This window comes from Lonchura striata, chromosome 1, assembly GCF_050655825.1.
Source record: "Lonchura striata isolate lonStrDom1 chromosome 1, ASM5065582v1, whole genome shotgun sequence".
Classification (NCBI taxonomy): Eukaryota; Metazoa; Chordata; class Aves; order Passeriformes; family Estrildidae; genus Lonchura; species Lonchura striata.
The window spans coordinates 83543179-83561755 of record NC_140703.1 but is presented as its reverse complement, the minus strand read 5'-3'; the positions used below and the strand labels follow the sequence as shown (position 1 = coordinate 83561755).

At 34.1% G+C, this 18577-nt stretch overlaps 1 protein-coding gene and 1 long non-coding RNA gene across 3 annotated transcripts in view; both read left to right on the top strand.

The window, feature by feature from the left end:
- The window catches only part of NALF1 (NALCN channel auxiliary factor 1), a 444524-nt gene that overhangs the window by 361823 nt on the left and 64124 nt on the right, over positions 1-18577 (top strand). The gene's annotated exons all lie outside the window — the stretch shown is intronic.
- The window catches only part of LOC146768742 (uncharacterized), a 190657-nt gene extending 172080 nt beyond the window's left edge, over positions 1-18577 (top strand). For both annotated transcript variants that reach the window (XR_014949405.1, XR_014949404.1), the window contains exon 2: positions 1-18577. This exon is cut by the window's left edge and continues 45477 nt beyond it. This is a non-coding gene — a long non-coding RNA (uncharacterized LOC146768742).

The following is an 18577-nucleotide window of genomic DNA, read 5'->3' as shown; positions in this document are numbered from 1 at the left end:
ACTAAAAACTTTGTAATGTTTTATACTGAGCCACATTTTTCACAACCTCCCATGCAACAGATTTATCTAATATTTATCTGAATAAGTGTAGCACTTTACAGATGACTTAGCATGCCTATTAGAATGTTGAACCTCTGTGATGCAGTGTTTACTTCGTATAAAGTTATGCTAACTGAATAAGGAGTGTGTCATTGGGTAACTGCATGCCTGACCAGCTTGTGAAATTCTTATTTTTCTAGGTGTGCACTGGTTTAATAGCTGATCTGAAGTTGAACTGATCACTAGTAGAACTGTAATAATTAAAGTCCAAGCATTATTTTTAATTCTATGGACCTGCTCCTATGGTCTTTCAGTTCATTGCATTTTCCAACAGGTTTTATACTTGAGTAAATCTTTATACAAACAGTCATCATATTGTAAACTGAATCAGGATAGTGAGAAGTTTATTCTGTTTTATATAAGTTTCCCAAAAAGCTGCATACCATTATGCTCATTGAAAAGTAGAAGAAAGTACAAAGCAGACAAGTTAATAAACTCTTTGAATTCTACAAAGGGAATTGTGGACCCACATAATGTAATAAAAATTGGGATTTTTTTTACTGCAGTCACATGCTTAGACTTGCATACTGCAGTTTAGACTGTCACAATAATATTAGCACTGCCTGAAAGAGAATGCTGTTAATATGAATGAAATTAGTACTGCTTTATGATTATATTTGGACAGACAATATCTATATTTTATCTTCATCTAGTTATTCAGAGTGCTGTGATTGCCGTTATTCTGTATGTGAAGCAATCATGGTTACAGGAGCCATTAACAGTGAGAAGTTATGAGCAGTTTCTCTCACTGCTCATAGAAAGGCTGACCTAGAGCAAGAAGTTGCTCTAGCTTTGGATAAATAAAGAATGTGGAGTCAAATATTCTCTTTGCAACAGTAAACTGTGAAAGTCCACAGAAGAACCTAGGAAAAAGGCAAGTTCCCAGGAGTATTTATCCAGAAAACACCTGTACCTTCCAGCAATTTGTTTTATGGGTTTCTGAAACTAGAGAACATATCTTTGTATTTAACAAACTTTTGTATTTATTCCTACATAAATTTGCCCTTGAAAAACTTTACTTATTGCTTTTCCATATAAGAATACTGATTATGCAAATGTGACTTTTTCACAATAATAACTTTTAAATTACCTATTGGTCAGCTAGGAATAAATTCTTCAGAGCAGCATATTATTAACTGTTCCTTCTTTATCATATAAGGCAGGAATTAAAATATACAGCTTAGGCAGGTTATGCACAAACATATTTTTGCCAAGCTGGCCAGAGTGATATAGAGCATTACTGTCTCCATCTGTCCAATTACTACTTCTGCATTCTGAACACCATATTATTAAAAAATCTCTCCTTATTCATAAAACAAATTAACTTAAATCACCCTCTCTAGTGATTAGTCTGAACTTTTTTATTACACAAGATAATATATTGTGCTCACACTATCATTTATGGCATATCAACTGTGTTATCTAAAGTCTCTAGCACAGAAGAGCCTGTAAAGACTTTGACTAAAACTGAAAAAGCAACTATCTGGAAGTGCAATTTTCTTTGGTTTTGATTATATTTTTTTTTTAATTAAAAATTTTAAAAACTCTTCAACACTTTTAAGTAATAAAAGACAGCAATAATTGCATTTGGAAGTGTGGCCAAGATGTGAAATATAGAGTATTAATGTAGGAAACAGGATTACTCTCTGAAAATTTTACCTTTTTTCTATTTAAACAATAAAGAAATATAGGTGTCCTTTTATCACTAATTCAAGTACACCAATAGCCCAAGGAAAAGGCAAGATAGCTCACAATTTTTTATGAAATCATCCTGACTTTTTCTTTGCCTTCATAGTGATTTCAAAGAAATTAAGTTTAGGGTTTTAGAATCCATTTAAATGGATTTTCACTGGAAAGAAAAAAAAAATGTGAAGTTTTTAATGATTTTCATGAAATTTCAGGTTTTTGTTAGCTCAAACATTTTCCGAGTCAGTGATAGCTCTGAGGGTGAATGTTTGCTGTTAGAATGGATTAACAAGAAAAAAAAGTTCCTCATTTGTAAATTTGACTTCACAATAGCCATCAATACTTGGTACAGCTAAAGACAGGACACTATTTCACATTCTGTTATTTTAGAATTTGTTTTTATTTTTGAAGCCAATTAGCATTAAGCATATCTCAAAATACACAGGAATGCAATTTCTCTTGTTTGACCAATATAATTACTCTATTATTGATTACACTAACAGTTGGATTTTTAAAATTATTTCCTGTAAAATGTCTGTTCATTTTTGTATAAAAATAAATGTTCATATATACTCACACACACACACATGCAGATTTATTGCCATTTTCAGGTAGTTTTTAAAACTTTTGTGGTTTTGTTTAGCCATTTTCCCTAGATGATAACCTTAAAAATATATTAAAAACAAAGTAAAGAAACATTTCCATACTAATACATTGATATATGTTAAATATATGTTAAATAATTTAAATTATTTTGTTAGTGCTTTGTAGACTTGTGCTGCAGCATGTTTCTTAATAATTTCTGTCCCTGACTAACCTAATTTTTACTGATCTCCACAGTTAAGCAGTTTTTGGGTAATTAATTTCTATTCTACATTGGTTTACATCAGCTTTTTTCTTCCTCTGTACAAATTTTTACTCTATAAAAGCTGTATTATGTAAAAGTCTGAAAATTTCAGCGTATTTTCCATTTAAAAAGATCTGCCAATTCCTGGGTTAAATTTTTCATTCCCTTTTTATTAAGATGCATTAAAAAAATAAAAGTGGTTTCAATTACAATAGAAATTTGTCTTGTAAATTTGCTCTCTCTAAAGGAATGGTGTTAGAGGAAATTTATAATGGTAATTCTTAAGGTATCATTTCTCTTCTTGTATTCCTTTTTTTTTTTTGTTGTTGCACAATTTTAGAAAGTCAAAGACAAATTTCCCCAACTAAGAACATACAAAATAAATTGAATTGAAAAAAGTTAATGTCACTTTTCTCTACAACTTTTCCATGTAATGAATATAATTTTAATATTTATTTGTTTTCTAATGCTGATTAATTGGAAGGTGCTCTGACCTGAGTAAGAGAGGGTGAAAGATTGCTCACAGGTATTTGTGTGAATCTGTCTTGGTCTGTCATTGTCTGTATCTAGGAGTGTACAGTCATCTTGAATAATAATAGAAAAGTGATAAGTTTGGTGGACATATATAAACATTCCTCCCACATTAAGCCTCCAGCTATTTTATAAAAAGGCAGCTCACACAACCAAATGAAGAAATACAATTCTTTACTATTTCAGAGTAAAAAGAAATCCATATAAATCACAAATTTATTTTATCAGTAACAGAACACTCTCAGAGGAGCAGACTTAGAAATTAAGCATTTATTTCCTGTTTATCTTTCCTAAACTTTTCCAGCCATTGATTACTGTTGTAGTACAGTTCACCTAAATCAGTAATTAAAATAGTTCAAGCATGCTTTTCTTTTTCTGAGGACAAATATCATAGCTTAGATAATGGTTTTGTGTATACTGCACCCTGTAAACAGCTCTTTATCACCCTATAACCCCAAAAACTTCCTAGGCATTGTCCAAAAGACTTAAAGTTGGCATAAATCAAATGCACATTAGGGAGTGTACTGGCAGCTAGCATAAAAAGATCATCTTGCCTCTGGCACTGTTTTATTTAGCCCACCAGTACAGATGGTGCCATAACAGAGCTGCTCTAGATGGAGTTCTTGGGATCTGTTTTATTCTGTAAACACCTCCTATACTGACCAAAAGAAGAAAGCCTCACTCTGGATTTTTGGTGTTGCTTTTTAGGAGAGGAGTCTTTGTTTGCTTATTTGTTGATTAATTAATACCAAACTGTAAGAAAGAAAATTCTTCATTTTACCTGCTGCATTCAATACGTTCAGACTGTAGCTTCAAAGCAAGCAGTAACTTATTAGATCTGACAGTGTGACTTTAAAAGGGCACTATAACCACAGATTAGCTTGATGTGGAGGTCAACATCCTGTTTTGCTTCACTAGCTCGTGAGCCAATGATCTTTGGTCTCAATAAAAGTAATTGTTTTGGGTAGCATCTGATAGAGGGCTCTAGTCCCAAGGTCAGAGAAACAAAAAGCATATAAAACTGAATCCATCATTATATCATTATGCCATATATAGATTAAGTTTAAAAAATGTCAACCACCTTAAATAAAACAATCAGGAGGACAACTCCTGTTCTCCCATTCATTTTTCTATTAATAAAGGAAAATAAAGGGGACAATGTAGGTGTCTTTAAAAGAAGGAAATTATATTAATTTTTATCTAAACATGCAAGTAAACCTTGAAAGCTGAAGATTTCAATTATATGGTCATTTGGCTTCTCTGAAAGGGATGGTTTTCACCCTGCCCAAATTGCCATTCCCTCATTTGAGAGCAGCTATTACAATTTCAGATAGAAAGCTTTAACAAAGCTTTCTATCCCAACCTCTCTTTCGCAGAGAGAGAAAAAAATGCTCAGTCCATCTCTCAGTCAGCGACATATTAATTACAATTATAACATGTACAGGGAATGAAAGCTGCTCGCTAAATTCATAATCTGCTTCAGATGTACGTGTATTAAGATTCATCTAAGAATAATTTTTTGCCCTTCTCTGATGGAACATTGAGTTCCTTCACTTACTCAAATGTGAGCTGCCTCATTTTAACACAGAATGATCAACCACAGCATGGATATGTGCTTTCTATATATATCTTTGATGTCATTCATCTGTTGATCAGAATAAAAGCCATCAGCCATAAAGTTTATCTTTTCGTTTTATCAGATACTCTTGCATTTGAAAATAAGATGGATTGTATCTTACTTTATCAACCAAAGAAAAAGAAACAACATATCAAGTTAGATTTTTCTATTAGTCATTCTCAATATGGTGTAATAAAACCAAACTCTATTTTCATGAAAGTACATTTTTGATTTTGATTACAATGAACAGAGTGATACTGCCATCCAAGCAATCTTTTACATTCAAAGAACCACACAAATGACAGACCATTTTTCAAGCAGTGGTAATGCCCATAATATAGTTGTAAATATAAAGTAAGAAACTGGAAAGGCATTCCATACCAGTAACTGCATGTATTCAGTTAGATTAGTTGGTTAGTAGTACTCTGAGAAGCAGCTGTAGAGAAAAAATAAATGCCAGTAAAATCTAATAAAAGCTCACAAACAGGAACAGTTTAGAGGGAGCCTGTTCAGCAACTTAGAGTTACACTCAGTCTCATTTATACACCAAATACAAATCATCTGTTTTTACGGAGGATGTTCTTGCCACACTGTTCTCATTAATAATTTCTTCAATCTTGGAGCAGCCACTTCAGCCTCAAGAGCTGTGAAGGGACCTCATCAATGTGCATAAATTTATGAAAGGAAGTTATCAAGGAGATAAAGCCAGGCACTTCCCTGTGGTGCCAGGCAATAGAACAAGAGGCAAAGGGCAGAAACAGACACACAGGAAGTTCCACCTGAATATGATGAAGAATTTATTTATTGTGTGGGTGACCACACACACTGGAACAGATTGCCCTGAGAGGTTGTGGAGTCTATTTCACCGGAGATATTCAAGAGCCATCTAGACAAAATCCTGTGCCAGGTGCTCTGGGATGGCCCTGTGAGCAGGGAGGTAACACCAGATGACCCATTCTGACCCACACTTCCAGCCTTACCCATTCTGTGATTCTATGATTTCTATGCATCTCCTAGAAGATATTCACTGAGTTTGATTCACTTCCTATGCAATTATTAACTAGTTCTACTAGTAGTAAAGCAACAGAACTGTCATTTCTGCATCCTATCGTGGATGTTATTCTTAATATCTGTATAGGTGCTTAATTATGTTGACTTGGGCAGCTGGAAAATACCTGTTTATTTGCTTGTAGTTATAATGCTTCTTTGATGTACAAAACTAGAAATTCAGATAGTCTGAATTTCTTAACATGAGACAAAGGACTGGCCCCTAAGAGCTGGTAGTAGTATATATTAATATAGTAGTAATATATATATATATATATATATATATATATATATATATATATATGTGCAAGTATATATTTTGTTTCAGAAGAGTGAATAGTATAGAACATGCTAGCTTTTCATAAGAACACAGTATCTGGCACATCAATATGTTTCAAATAAACTACCCACAACTTCCTCTCTGACATACATGACAGTGAAACTCAGGGGTCTTGCTTCTACATCTGGTAGAGGACTTCCTGGCAAAATGTCTTTTTGCTGAATGTAGTGTATCAGAATTGAACTTCTCATGGAATCCTATCTATTCTGGTAAAGCTTTCAGCAGGTCTGGTAAAATTCAGTTTAAAAGGACATTAATTAGAGAATGAATTCTGTTTAGAGAAAATGAAGTTTGGTTCCTTTAGTATTTATAGATTTGGATTTAAATTATCTTTGCTTTTGGTCCACAGATCTTGTTAGTACCATATATTGAGTTCCTATTCTGACAAAAACCCAAACAAAAAAAAAGAATCCCACACCAGCATCACAAATCATCCAGTCTAAACAATCTATCTATATATTTTGAGAAAAGAAAATCAAAACAGCAGACAACAGTGCCAGACCCACAATATGACTTTGAAATAACATATGCAGTATCTCAGAAGGCAGTTTGAAACTAGGCCTTCAGAACAAGCAATTCCAGCCATTAGTTGATCATTTGCAATTTTTTTCTTTGTTAAGCAGAAGTTGTTAAGGGTGTGAAAGAACTTTACAATTGCATTTTCTACTCCCACTCTATTTCCTGCGAATATGCTGATAGGAACATAAAAGGAATCTGTATCTTTAAAACTGAACTTGCTCTTTTTTGAGGAAACTATTTCGAGAAATGCCACTATAACTGCCAGTTCCTCAAACATATGCTCAAAGACTACCGGAAGACTGTCTTCAGAGTTAGGCTAACAATCATAAAATGATTCTGCAAAGTACCCACTTGTGTTTAAACATGCAAACAGTCATTATACATACTTTCTGACTGTGCTTCATAATATCTGTTGGTTTCTGAGCAAAATTGTAGACAGTTAATAACACATTCATTCTTTATAATATGAAAACCCAGATGGGAGAAGGTTTCTCTCAGTGATGATTGCCATTGTGTGCTTATTAAGTATAGCAGAAAAAAATTCATTAATCAAAACATAATTTGACAAATTCTTGATTATACCAATATGACTAATTGGAAAATAACAGTCATTCAGGAAAAAAGGTACAAATTTAGAATATGACTTTGCATATTTGATTGTGGTTAATAACAAGCTCAATATAAAATCAAAATACAGGCTTTGGAAAGCTAGATAATTTGTGTTAGACTGCATCAAAAGCAAAGGTATGTTATGGTAAACAGTGATAATCTATTAGTCAACAATGAATAATCAGAATTTTATCTCTTCAGAGATTTGTGTCATAACTTCAAGTGCTTGAGCAAAAGACTTTGCAAGTGTTGTGAGTTTATCCGCTCTAGATTCCAGATGCCCACCACAAAGGTCTGTCACTCATCTGGACCGAGGAGAGAACATATACAGATATTAAAAGGTTTGTGGGTCAGGATAAGGACAGGGAGGGATCACTCACCAGTTACTGTCATGGGCAAGACTCAAGCTGGGGAAATTAATTTAACAACAAATCAGACTAGGAAATGAGAAATAAAATGAAACCTTATCACACCTTCTCCCTATTCTCCCTTCGCCCCAGATTCAACCTCATTCCTTATTTTCCCTAATTCATCCTACCAGCAACACAGGGGAGTGGGAAATGAAGACTGTGGTCGGTTGATCACACCTTGTCTGTCACTCCTTTCTCCTTAGAGGGAGGACTCCTCACACTGTTCCCATGCTCCTTCTCCAGCGTGAGTCCTTTCCATGGGCTGCAGTTCTTCACAAACTGCTCCAGTATGGGTGCCTAGTACAGGACGCAGTCTTTCAGGAGCAGGTTGCTCCAGGGTGAATCCCACCATGGGATCACAGCTTGTGCCATTAAGCCTGCTCCACTGCAGGCTCCTCTCTCCGTGAGGCCACAGGTCCTGCCAGGAGCCTGCTCTATCATGGTTTTCCCAAGGGTTCACAGCCTTCTTTGGGCACTGACCTGAAACAGTGTGGGATTCTCCATGGGCTGCAGGTGGATCTCTACATCCCCATGATCCTCCATGAGCTTCAGAGAGAAAACCTGCTGCACTGCAGTCTGTACCATGGGCTGTAGTGAATCTCTACCTCAGCACCTGGAGTACTTCTTCCTTCTTCTTCTTTACTGTCCTTGGTATCAGCAGAAATGTTCCACTCACATGTTCTCATGCCTCTATCCAGGCTTCTCTTGCACAGAAGTTTTTTACCCCTTGGTAAATCTGTTATCCCAGAGGTGCTGCTACCATTGATGAGTTCAGCCTTGGCCAGCAACAGATCTATCCTGGAATCAGCTAGGATTGTCTCTTTTGAAAATGGGAGAAGCTTCTAGAAGCTTCTCACAGAAGCCGCTCTGTAACTCCCACACTACCAAAACCCTGTCACATAAACGCAATACAGCAAGATATTGCTTCAAAGGTTAATTGTTTTCTGAGAGTTATTCACAGTGACATTACTTCTGCATGTCCCTACTGATACATGCTGTTAAAGTAATTTTATTTCTTCATTAAATTTGTAGAGATAAAATTGTCTATTTTCAATTGAAGTGTTTTCTGTCTGCAGATTTGAGAGCGTGTTCCTTTGGTGTATTTAAAAGTAATAGGCAAGGGATTCAGTAACACACATTGCTACTTCTGCTCCTAGAGTACTTTGATTCCAGTGATAAAACATAGTTTATTTGGAGGCTATGGTAAGTAGCAATTTAAAACATCCTAAAAGAGAAAATTAATTGAACAGTGTAAGAAGTTTATCAGCAAAATTGTCTCAGTGTTATTGGAAGAGTAATTGCACATTCTGCCATTTGAAATGGTGATATTTTCATAGAATAGAATATCCTGACTTGGAAGGGATCTTCAAGGATCATCAAGTCCATCTCCTGGCCCTGTGCAGGACAGTCCCAAGGTGTGCCTGGAGCAGTGTCCAAACACTTCTTGAACTCTGTCAGGCTGGTGCTGTGACCACTTCCCTGAGGAGCTGTTCCAGTGCCAAAACACCCTCTGGATGAAGAACCTTATCCTAATACGCAACCTAAACCTTCCTGAGACAACTTCAGACCATTCCCTTGGGCCCTGTCATTGATTGTCAGAGAGAAGAGATCATCACCTTCCCTTCCACTTCCTCTCACAAGGAAGCTGGAGATGAGGTCTTTTCTCAGCCTCCTCTTCCCTGGGCTGAACAAGCCAACTGACTTCAGCCTCTCCTTGTATGGCTTTCTATGTAAGCCCTTAACCATCTTCATAGTCCTCTTTTGGAAACTTTCTAGTATAAGGAAAATCTTTCTAGGTCCTAGAGAAAAGAAAATACAGATGCATTCTCACATCTGTATCTACCAGGCATTTAAGTCTATTGTGTAATGTGATAATAAAACATTTCTGGGAAAATTAGTTAAGCAGAAAGACATGGGAAGAAAGTTCACAATATTCTGCTTCCTTTCACTTTTTTATCATGAAGCGTGTTGTCACAAACATGATCTCGCCTAGTAGTTACAAGAGAAATATTGATTATTTCTAGTAATAGATTATGAAATTCATTGAATTAACAGATGTCCTACTTTATGTAGACTTTATGTTTGCTTTTGGAGTATGTAATACATAAAAATTTTTCATTCTCCAGTGCTGTTTGTGATCAATGAGAAAAATTGCCACTTAATTTCTTTACATCTTTCTGTGTTTTGCAAAGCACTCCCAGTGTTAAAACAGTAGAAAACTCTTGGAAGGATTTAAATTCTGTTTCAAATGCATATGATTAATATTTTCTAGTTTACAATTTTTTGGTATTTTTAGGAATATTATATGAGGCTATGGAGCCAAATTGACCTGTCTTTTCACCAAAAAAGCCCCCACAGAAGCCTAAAATCAAAATAGAATCAGATTTATGGCAATAGGGCCCAGCCAATGTCATCACGGTTTTGTTGGTTCACTGAAAAACCAATATAATTTTCCATACTTTTTACTGTAATGCTTGACTTTCTTCACCTTTTTTTCCTTCTTTTTTACTCTTTTTATTTGTTCAGTATATTTCTAATTACTATCACATACCACACAGAAGAATGTTTCATGCAGAATTAAATTTAATTTTTAGTTAAATGTATAATCTATCTCAATATGATGCACTCTGTGGTGGTTGACCTATCTTAAAATTACTTCATTTTAAAAAAAAGTCAGAAACCAGAAGGTTTGATTTGGTAAATTCTTAAGAAACTAAAAAATGATTAAAATATTCCATGGGGCAACCTGAAAAGAGTTAGAGCTGTATTTCATAAGGCCTTGCTCCGTCTCAGTTTTTTGATTAATTATAGGATCCACAAATACTCTTCAGAAATCTGATTTATTTTAAATGTTCATTGTGAACTTGATTTTAAACAAAATGCAGCCTAACAAAATTTGTTGTAGCAAAAATCAGCTTGAAGCATATACACAACAAATTCAGTGTTCTATGAAAAATCTGTTACTTGCATTAATAAATTGGATTAATGTGAAGATATAGGGCCTGTATGATTGTATGTCCACGTAATGCATATACATTTTATAACAAATACGCGCAAAAAATGTGATATGGCTGAACCATGAGATAGGACAGCACATATAGTTGAACTATTTGTGTGACCAGAACCAGTTGTCTGTACAAGTGCCTAGTTTTGGGGGTTTGGGATTTTTTGTATTTATATTTATATTAACTTCTGATGCCTGTAACTATGAACAGACTTCATTCTAGATATTAAGAAACCTCCATCCTTTACTGTTGAACAGTACTTCTACGTCTAAAATAAATGCTAGCCTTGTATAAATTATTTTATCATGAAAAGTTCTCTGGAGAAGCTTTTCAGTTGAACATTCAGTGTCAGAAAAATCACAGTATTTATGCTTATAAAAATAATTTGGTCTTGGTATTTTCTCTATACAATGTTTAGATTGTGTACTTTTTCCTTGGCTTGCCACAGAAGTTTGAGACAGGCTTGGCCTTCCTATGTATCAAATTAATTGCTTGGATGACTACACAAAACATATTAAAAAGTGTAAAGAAAGAGTGTGCCATTAATTATAAGGATTAAAGTTTCAGAGTAATTGAGTGCATTACTGTGGATTATCAAAGGCTTTCTTTTACTTTGAAATGGATTTTCATTTGCCACTGGAAAACAGAACTTGTAATACTTCTCCAGTTCTTATAATAATATCTAAATTAAAAAAAACCCAAAAAGGATTGTAGGTTACATGAGGTTTAGATACTATATATTGAAGTTTTTGGAGGTACATAAAATTTGAATAATTAAACAAGAATATTTCATTTTAGGTGCAAACCTAAAATATATTAGAATTTTCTCATGCAACTTTGCAAATAATTAAAAAACCATAATTTTGTTAATTCTTTGATAAATTCATGCTAATGGATGGAAAAGGTTTTGAAGCATATTTCTGAATCTTTAGACCTAGACTGACCAGATATTGCAGCTATAATACTGCCAAAATTGCCTTTGTGAATGCAAAGTATTTCCATCAAGAATTTGCTGTATTTATTTTTTTTTAATTTTGACTAAAACCAGAGAACATGAATTACTTTAGCAAAAATATTTAACATTTTTTTTTAAACTTCAAACAACTTAGTTTTCAGTAAATGAGAATAAGCGTTTCTTTTTAATGTTTTAAAGTTTAAATATGTTTCTATAAAATCCTGAAAATAAATATTTTAGGTCAGATATTTGTGACAGAATCTTTTGCCTCTGATTTTTCTCTTTTTTTCCCTAAGATTTTTTTTTTGTCAAAAGAAGTTGTCCTTCACTTACCACATAGGTCCTTCAATTAATCAGAACATTGAAAACCAAAGCTCACTTTTCCAGGAATTAGAGCAAAGTAAGTTGCCTGTGGCTGTGGAATACATTTGCCTGGTTCTGAAGAGTCAACTGAAGGCACACAGAAAGATGAATGAAATATTTTTGCTACTCATTTCACTACTACAGGAGAGGGAAAAATGATTTGGTTTTGTTTGGGTTTCTTTGTAGCTAGGAAAAGAGTTTAGTTGTCACCTCTTTCTTAATTTCTGAAGATCTACAGATGCAAAATAATTAATATCTAATAAAGACTCTCTTATGATGGCTACGTTATTATTGTTAAATCAGCTACTTATTAAAACTGTGAAATTTTAATTATTCAACAGGTAATCTGATTTACAGAATGGGATTTTTTTTCTGAGTAAATCGAGTAAATCTTTGATCACTCTTATGTCTCCAGTAATTCTGTGCAAAATTATGTAGTTTTAAAAAATCCTATCTCTTAGAAGAAATATATTAAAGAAATCATTACAAACCAACCAAATTTAATTCAGAGAGGAAGTGGAAAAAAAATGTTTTGAGGAAGGAAGCAGAACACAGAGAACCAACTAGCCGAGACCCAATAATAACACATAATCTTGGAAAAATATTTCAGTTCTATTCTGTTCTCCAGTGAGGAAAGGGAACATCTTTCCACTTTTACATATGAAACTAGGCAAGAATTTTTTTCCAAACAAATGTTATAGTTTTCATGGTAAAACATGAGTAGAGTAATAGATGTGCCTGACACATTTAATATATTCTGGTAACCCATTACATAGCCAGTCAGTATGAAAGAACAATAAAGCTAAGGAAAATTAGGTCCTAAAGTAGGTCCCCTGGGCTTGTTCTGTATGTAACCATTTGACCAAAAATAACAGAATAAGAAACTAATTTAATTGTTATCTTACCAGTCTGAGCTTAAATATTACAATTAATAATTAGAATTTTTTTGTGAGTTTGTTACCAACTTCAGTAACTTTTAATTTAATACCATTAATTTCCATTGTCAGCCCTAGTATTGGAGTGTTGACATTTTGCTTTGCATAGGAAAGAGTTATCTTTGGGTAAAACTCTGCCTAGATGCTGCTTGAAATAACTGTCTCTTACTGCACTATCTTCCACGGTGGCCCATGATGCATTTGCCTAGAATAAAATCTTATCCCGCAGGAAACCATCCTCCAATGACACATCCTTTGACCTTTTGCCTGGTTTAGCTTTGCTCTGATCCATTCCCTTTCTTGACAGTTTTAATAAATATTTTTAACTGCTGTCTTTCAAATTTTCTAGTTGTTGTCTGGAGTACCCTGTGGTCTAAGAGATTATCTGAAATGCTCTTGACCTGCAGCCAAAGAAAACACTTTATCTGTGAGAATTAAAGTTCATACTTTGCTCCTGTATGAACCCATAAATGACAAGCACCAGCATGAGCATGTAATATAGTTACTAATGTTGTCATATCACCCAAAGATTTTGAATTTCCAGATCTTTTTCATCTCTTATTTTTTTATTTTTTTCTGTCATAAAATATCAATCATTTCCCTGTCAAAATGCATGTCCATTGATGAGGTTTTAATGAAAATATGTTCATTCAGCCATACCATGAGTTAATTTTCTCTGGAAGACTTTCAGTAACATAGATCTTGTAATTAATTACAATGAGAACTTTTCAACAAGGGCATAGCAAGTGAGAGAACAAAAAAATAGATCCTCTTTGATGCAACTGGGAAAGTGAGCTATAGTCCAGATACTTCTAGAAGCGAGTAAACATTACCTCTAATGTTCTAAATTTGCATTCTGCTATATACACTTTCTTTCTTTAACAAACACTGTTGTAGGAGAACTTTGGAAGTGTTCATTTAAATTGGAGAGACCATAACTGCCTTCGGCTGAATTTTAGGTGAACTTCAGAGAAATAATTAGTTTGAGATTATGGAGAGATTCCCTTGATATCTTATGACAGAGATTTAAGCAGTCCTGAAAATGTGCTCATCTTTATCTATGTCCTTTCTTTGGTGAGATCACAGCAAGCATCCTCTTTTCTGTCTGTTATCTGTTATGCAAAAACTTGCTGAAGTGTCAGCATTTTTTGCCCACACAACTGTGTGCAGAAGCACACTGCTTGTGTGATCACTTCAGGTTAAAACAGATTAATATACAGAAGGAATTTAATCAATTCTTGTTGGCAAACCTGACTAGCTTTGACTAAAGAAGAGTTGAAATACACAGGTAGCAGTAGCTCAAAGGAAGCTGGTTGCTCTATGTCACCTTCTGAAGTACAGCTATGTCTGCATGCTACTTCATGGAGGTAAATAAAGCCTTCAGTTTCTACTTCTAAAATCCAGATTGTCTCTCATTTCCTGTGCATCAAAATATAGGAGCAGGGAACAGGCATCTGCTGTCCCCGAAGTGAATCAATTCCACTGATGCTAACTGGGGTACCTGTTTTACTGGTAGGTGTCTGTCTTTTGAAGGCATTATCAATAGAATTCTGATGGGAACCAAGCAATAGAAATACAGGTTTAGATGATGACAATAGCTCCTCAAGACCCTGAAAGCCATAGAAATAGCAGGTCCTGTGCCCTGCAGCACAGGACCTGCAGGCAGCTCGGTTACTTATATCATTTTCAAAAGATGTTTTACAGACCAATTTCAAAGGTATATTTTGTCACTGTTCCAGAACAAAGAAGCAAGGAGGAGAGTTCCTGCCTTGTCACCTGTATTATTACCTATAATCTTCTTTAGTTGACTATTAGATAACAAATACTCTGCTACATACCAGCTTGTTCCTATATTGTGCTGCTAGGCTGCAACATGTTGGGATACTTGATGTTCACATTTTGATTATGGCAGATGCAAATTAATCTAGGCTGACTTAATTGGAAATTCATACACTTTCCCAGGCAAAGTCTCAGACAGGTAATATAAATGAAGCTGTTTGAGGATTTTCTGGCTGTAAAATTGAAAGGGAAAAAAAAGACAGTAATTTTAGTAAGTTACATAATGTTATGAAATAATAGAAAATGAACTGTCATCACCTCAGTCTTGTTATATTTTAATTCACAGCTGAAATGAGCCCAAACTTCCTCATTTATACCAACTAACCTCCTCCACTTCATTCCTGAGCTGAGTTCCTGGTTCAGGAAAGCAAGACCAAAGTCTAAACAATGCAGAGAAAAGAAAGTGTTTTCAAACTTTTGTCTCTAGAGGACTCCTTAGCTTTCAGGACAGCCAGCCTAAGGATGCTTGAAAAAATGTAGTTCCATCCAATACAGTGCAGAATACTTAGGAAAGCTTTTTTTGAGCCTCTATTTGCCAAGAGTACATGCTTCAGGAATTTTAAATCTGATTAATTCATTAATGACCTATTCCATGTTGCATAGTGCCATCCTGATTCTCTTTTTTAATGTAAATGTATAATTTCCTGTTGTCAGGGTAAGACAATAGACTTGCCAAATAAATGTTTAGGAAAGTAAAGAATGGTAGGATTAAATTTGCATTTAGGTTAATATTCAAAAGTGGCCATTAGCACATGCCCAGAAAAAAGCTAGAAACAGGCAAGAACAACAATACTTGCTAATACTAGAAAGAAACTTTCCTGCTATTTTTAGCTCAGGAACTTCCTGAAGAGGAATGGCAAACCTGGGAGAGGATCGATGACCACAATTCTTGTGGCTTTCTTTTTAGATTACACAGGAAAGGTATCTCATGACAGCAGTGGGAGATGATAAAAACATAAGTGTCATTTAACACTTGAAAAATATGTTTTTATCACATCCAGAGGCTGTTGGTTGTGTGAAATAAATGAGATGAAAGACAGTGAGATATTAAAGCAAAATAAAATACGACTTTTCTGTGAAATAAGGTATGAACAAAAAAATCTGGATTTATTTGAATGGGAAAGGTTTTAATTTGGAATCTGCCTCAAAACTGCTTTAAAAACCAATAAAAAAAAAAACCACTACAATAGATATATTAAACTTTCACTAGTCTTCTATCTTTCATACCATCAAAACTGCAATATAAGTAGCATGAACAAAAGGATTGTAATGTTAAGCTTCAATAATTACTTCAAATTTGTGGCATTCAGATGTTTAAGTAGGATTTTAAAAAGAAAAATAAATTTTAAATGTGTCTTTTCTCCTAAATCTAAAATAACTTTTTTTTTACATATTTTTTTCTTTCTTTTCCACATCTTTTTTTTTCTTTCTTTTTTTCTTGTAAACATTGCTTTTGGTATATCAAGTACTTATTTGTTATATTATAAATCCAAATACTTTTGTAGAAATACTGGCAAGGCTTAATCAATGACCATGTAATTTTAAATTAAATATGTATTTTATGGGAAATAAAAACAGGCTGTACTAAAAGGAACTGTGTTTTCTCTTATGTTGGGAGTGATTTAAAATAATTAACAGCTCTTTGAAATAAATAATTCTTGTTATTTTTAACATAGTAAAATTGTGAAAACAATTAGATAAAAGTGTATATGGAGAAAAGTAAATGGGTAAGAGTAATTCAAAGGGACATGGAAGCAAAAGTTTTACCTAATAAAATTATATTTTTTCCATTCTGCATCCTCCCCTGTTCAAGAGTAGATGCTATAGAAAGTAGCCAAGAGGATATTTGACATGTTTCTAAACTTTAAAAAATATATATTTACAAATAAATTGAAAATAGTCTGGAAGATTATTGGACCACTGCTTAAATTTATGTGACACAGGATGGAAAACAACAAGCAGTTAACCAAATTTAATTTCATCTGAACTTCATTACTTGCACCGGTTTTACATAATTTTGTTTTACTTGAAGTTATCTGAGACAAGTATTTCAAATGACAAATTTTCTGAACTTTGAATTTTTCTTTAAAATTATTGCTTCTATATCTGTTATTTTATAAGTTCATTTGTTTTCAGCAGGGCGAAGTTCCTTTTCTTTCCAGCAAGCTTGTTTTCTAATTAGCAGAGAAAACATAAGTGAAAATTCCCTGTAATAGAGAAAAAACTGAATAAAAAAGTTCTAAGACATCCACATTTAAAATCAGATTGAATAACTAAAAATTTTAAATGACTTTTCATATTATAAGAAGAGTGTCAGCATTTTCTTTCTCATATAATTTTGCTTAAGGATTTTAGTATTGCCCTTGGCCATACAAGAGTCTGCAGGAGCTAAACAAAACCATTTAATTCCTTCTAGTCTTTTTAATGCCGAAAGAACTAAACTGGACAAACAAAACCATTTCGATTTTATTAATCTGTTTTATGTTAGAAGCCTGTATATATACTTTCTATATTAGTTTTTAAAAAATAATGTAGCATCTAAATTTATTGAAAGGTAATGAACCTTTGCCCCAGACAACTTTTTATGACTGTGGCTCTTCTATAGCTCAGTGAGAGGGCCAGGAATAAAAAATAGGATATCGTTCCAAATAACTAATAGGTATCTGCCACGAAAGGGATTAATTTTTCTTGGAAAGTATTTCTCTGTTGACTTCAAAGAGAGACTGGGTGACTAGGTTATCTTAGAAATCTCTGCCAATCACTGTTTTAACAGTTTTGGGATGGATTATCTAAATAATTATTGTATCTATACATATCAAAAGAAAATTAAACAGAGAGTGTTTTCATTAAATCTTGCAAATGATGAAAGATCCTTTGAATGGGCAGCAAGAAATCCTCTAGTTCATCTGCCTGCTGCAGCTCCTGCACATTAACCTGTCTTGGTGCAAAGTGTCACAGTTACTGACTGTGTGTATATCCTCTCTGTAAGTGTCGTGAATCCAGTGTTGGCTGGGACTCTGCCTGGACCTTATAATAACCTCTGTGCCTGGACTTTGGCCAAGAATCTGTAGAACATTTCAACAGGTCTTTCTCCCCATCTGGTGTGTTAATTAACCTTTGTTCTATCATGGGCTGCTTCTATTGCTTAGCATTATCATAAGTCTAAGGAGAATATAAATGCTAGCAGTGAAGAGAGGCCAGGGACTGCCAAAGATACATTTAAGATCCATAAAAGCATGATGAAGGACACTCACAATAAAAGCTCTGTCAGTGTAGTTTTATCACCACAATCTGTCACTACTCCTGGTGTACAATAATGTTCATCTTTTGCAAAGAAAAAGAACAAGTTGAAAAGAAAAAGCAGTTTCCCTTCCATTTGAAAATTATTTTATTTTGTCACTAGGCAAGCTTGGATGAACTTAAAAATCATCAGGCTTTCACAGGAGCAGCTGATATTTCTGAAAAGTGCACGCAGAAAGCCAAAGATGCTGCAGCATTTAACTCTTTCTTTAATTTGTCAGAAATTTTTCAAATAATTTTCTAGGTCAGTAGTAGAGGCAAGCTGAATAAGGACCCAAGAGGTTTTACATGCATAAGGGATTGCAACAGGAAACAGACTAATGGTTTTGGAAAATGGATATGGTATTCTGGTAAGATATTCCCATAAGATATTCTGGTAGCTAGAAACAAAATAACATATCCTTTGTGTTTTAACCCTAAATATTTTAAGAAAAAAAAAAACCATTAATTTTAAGGAAATACATAATCAGGCAC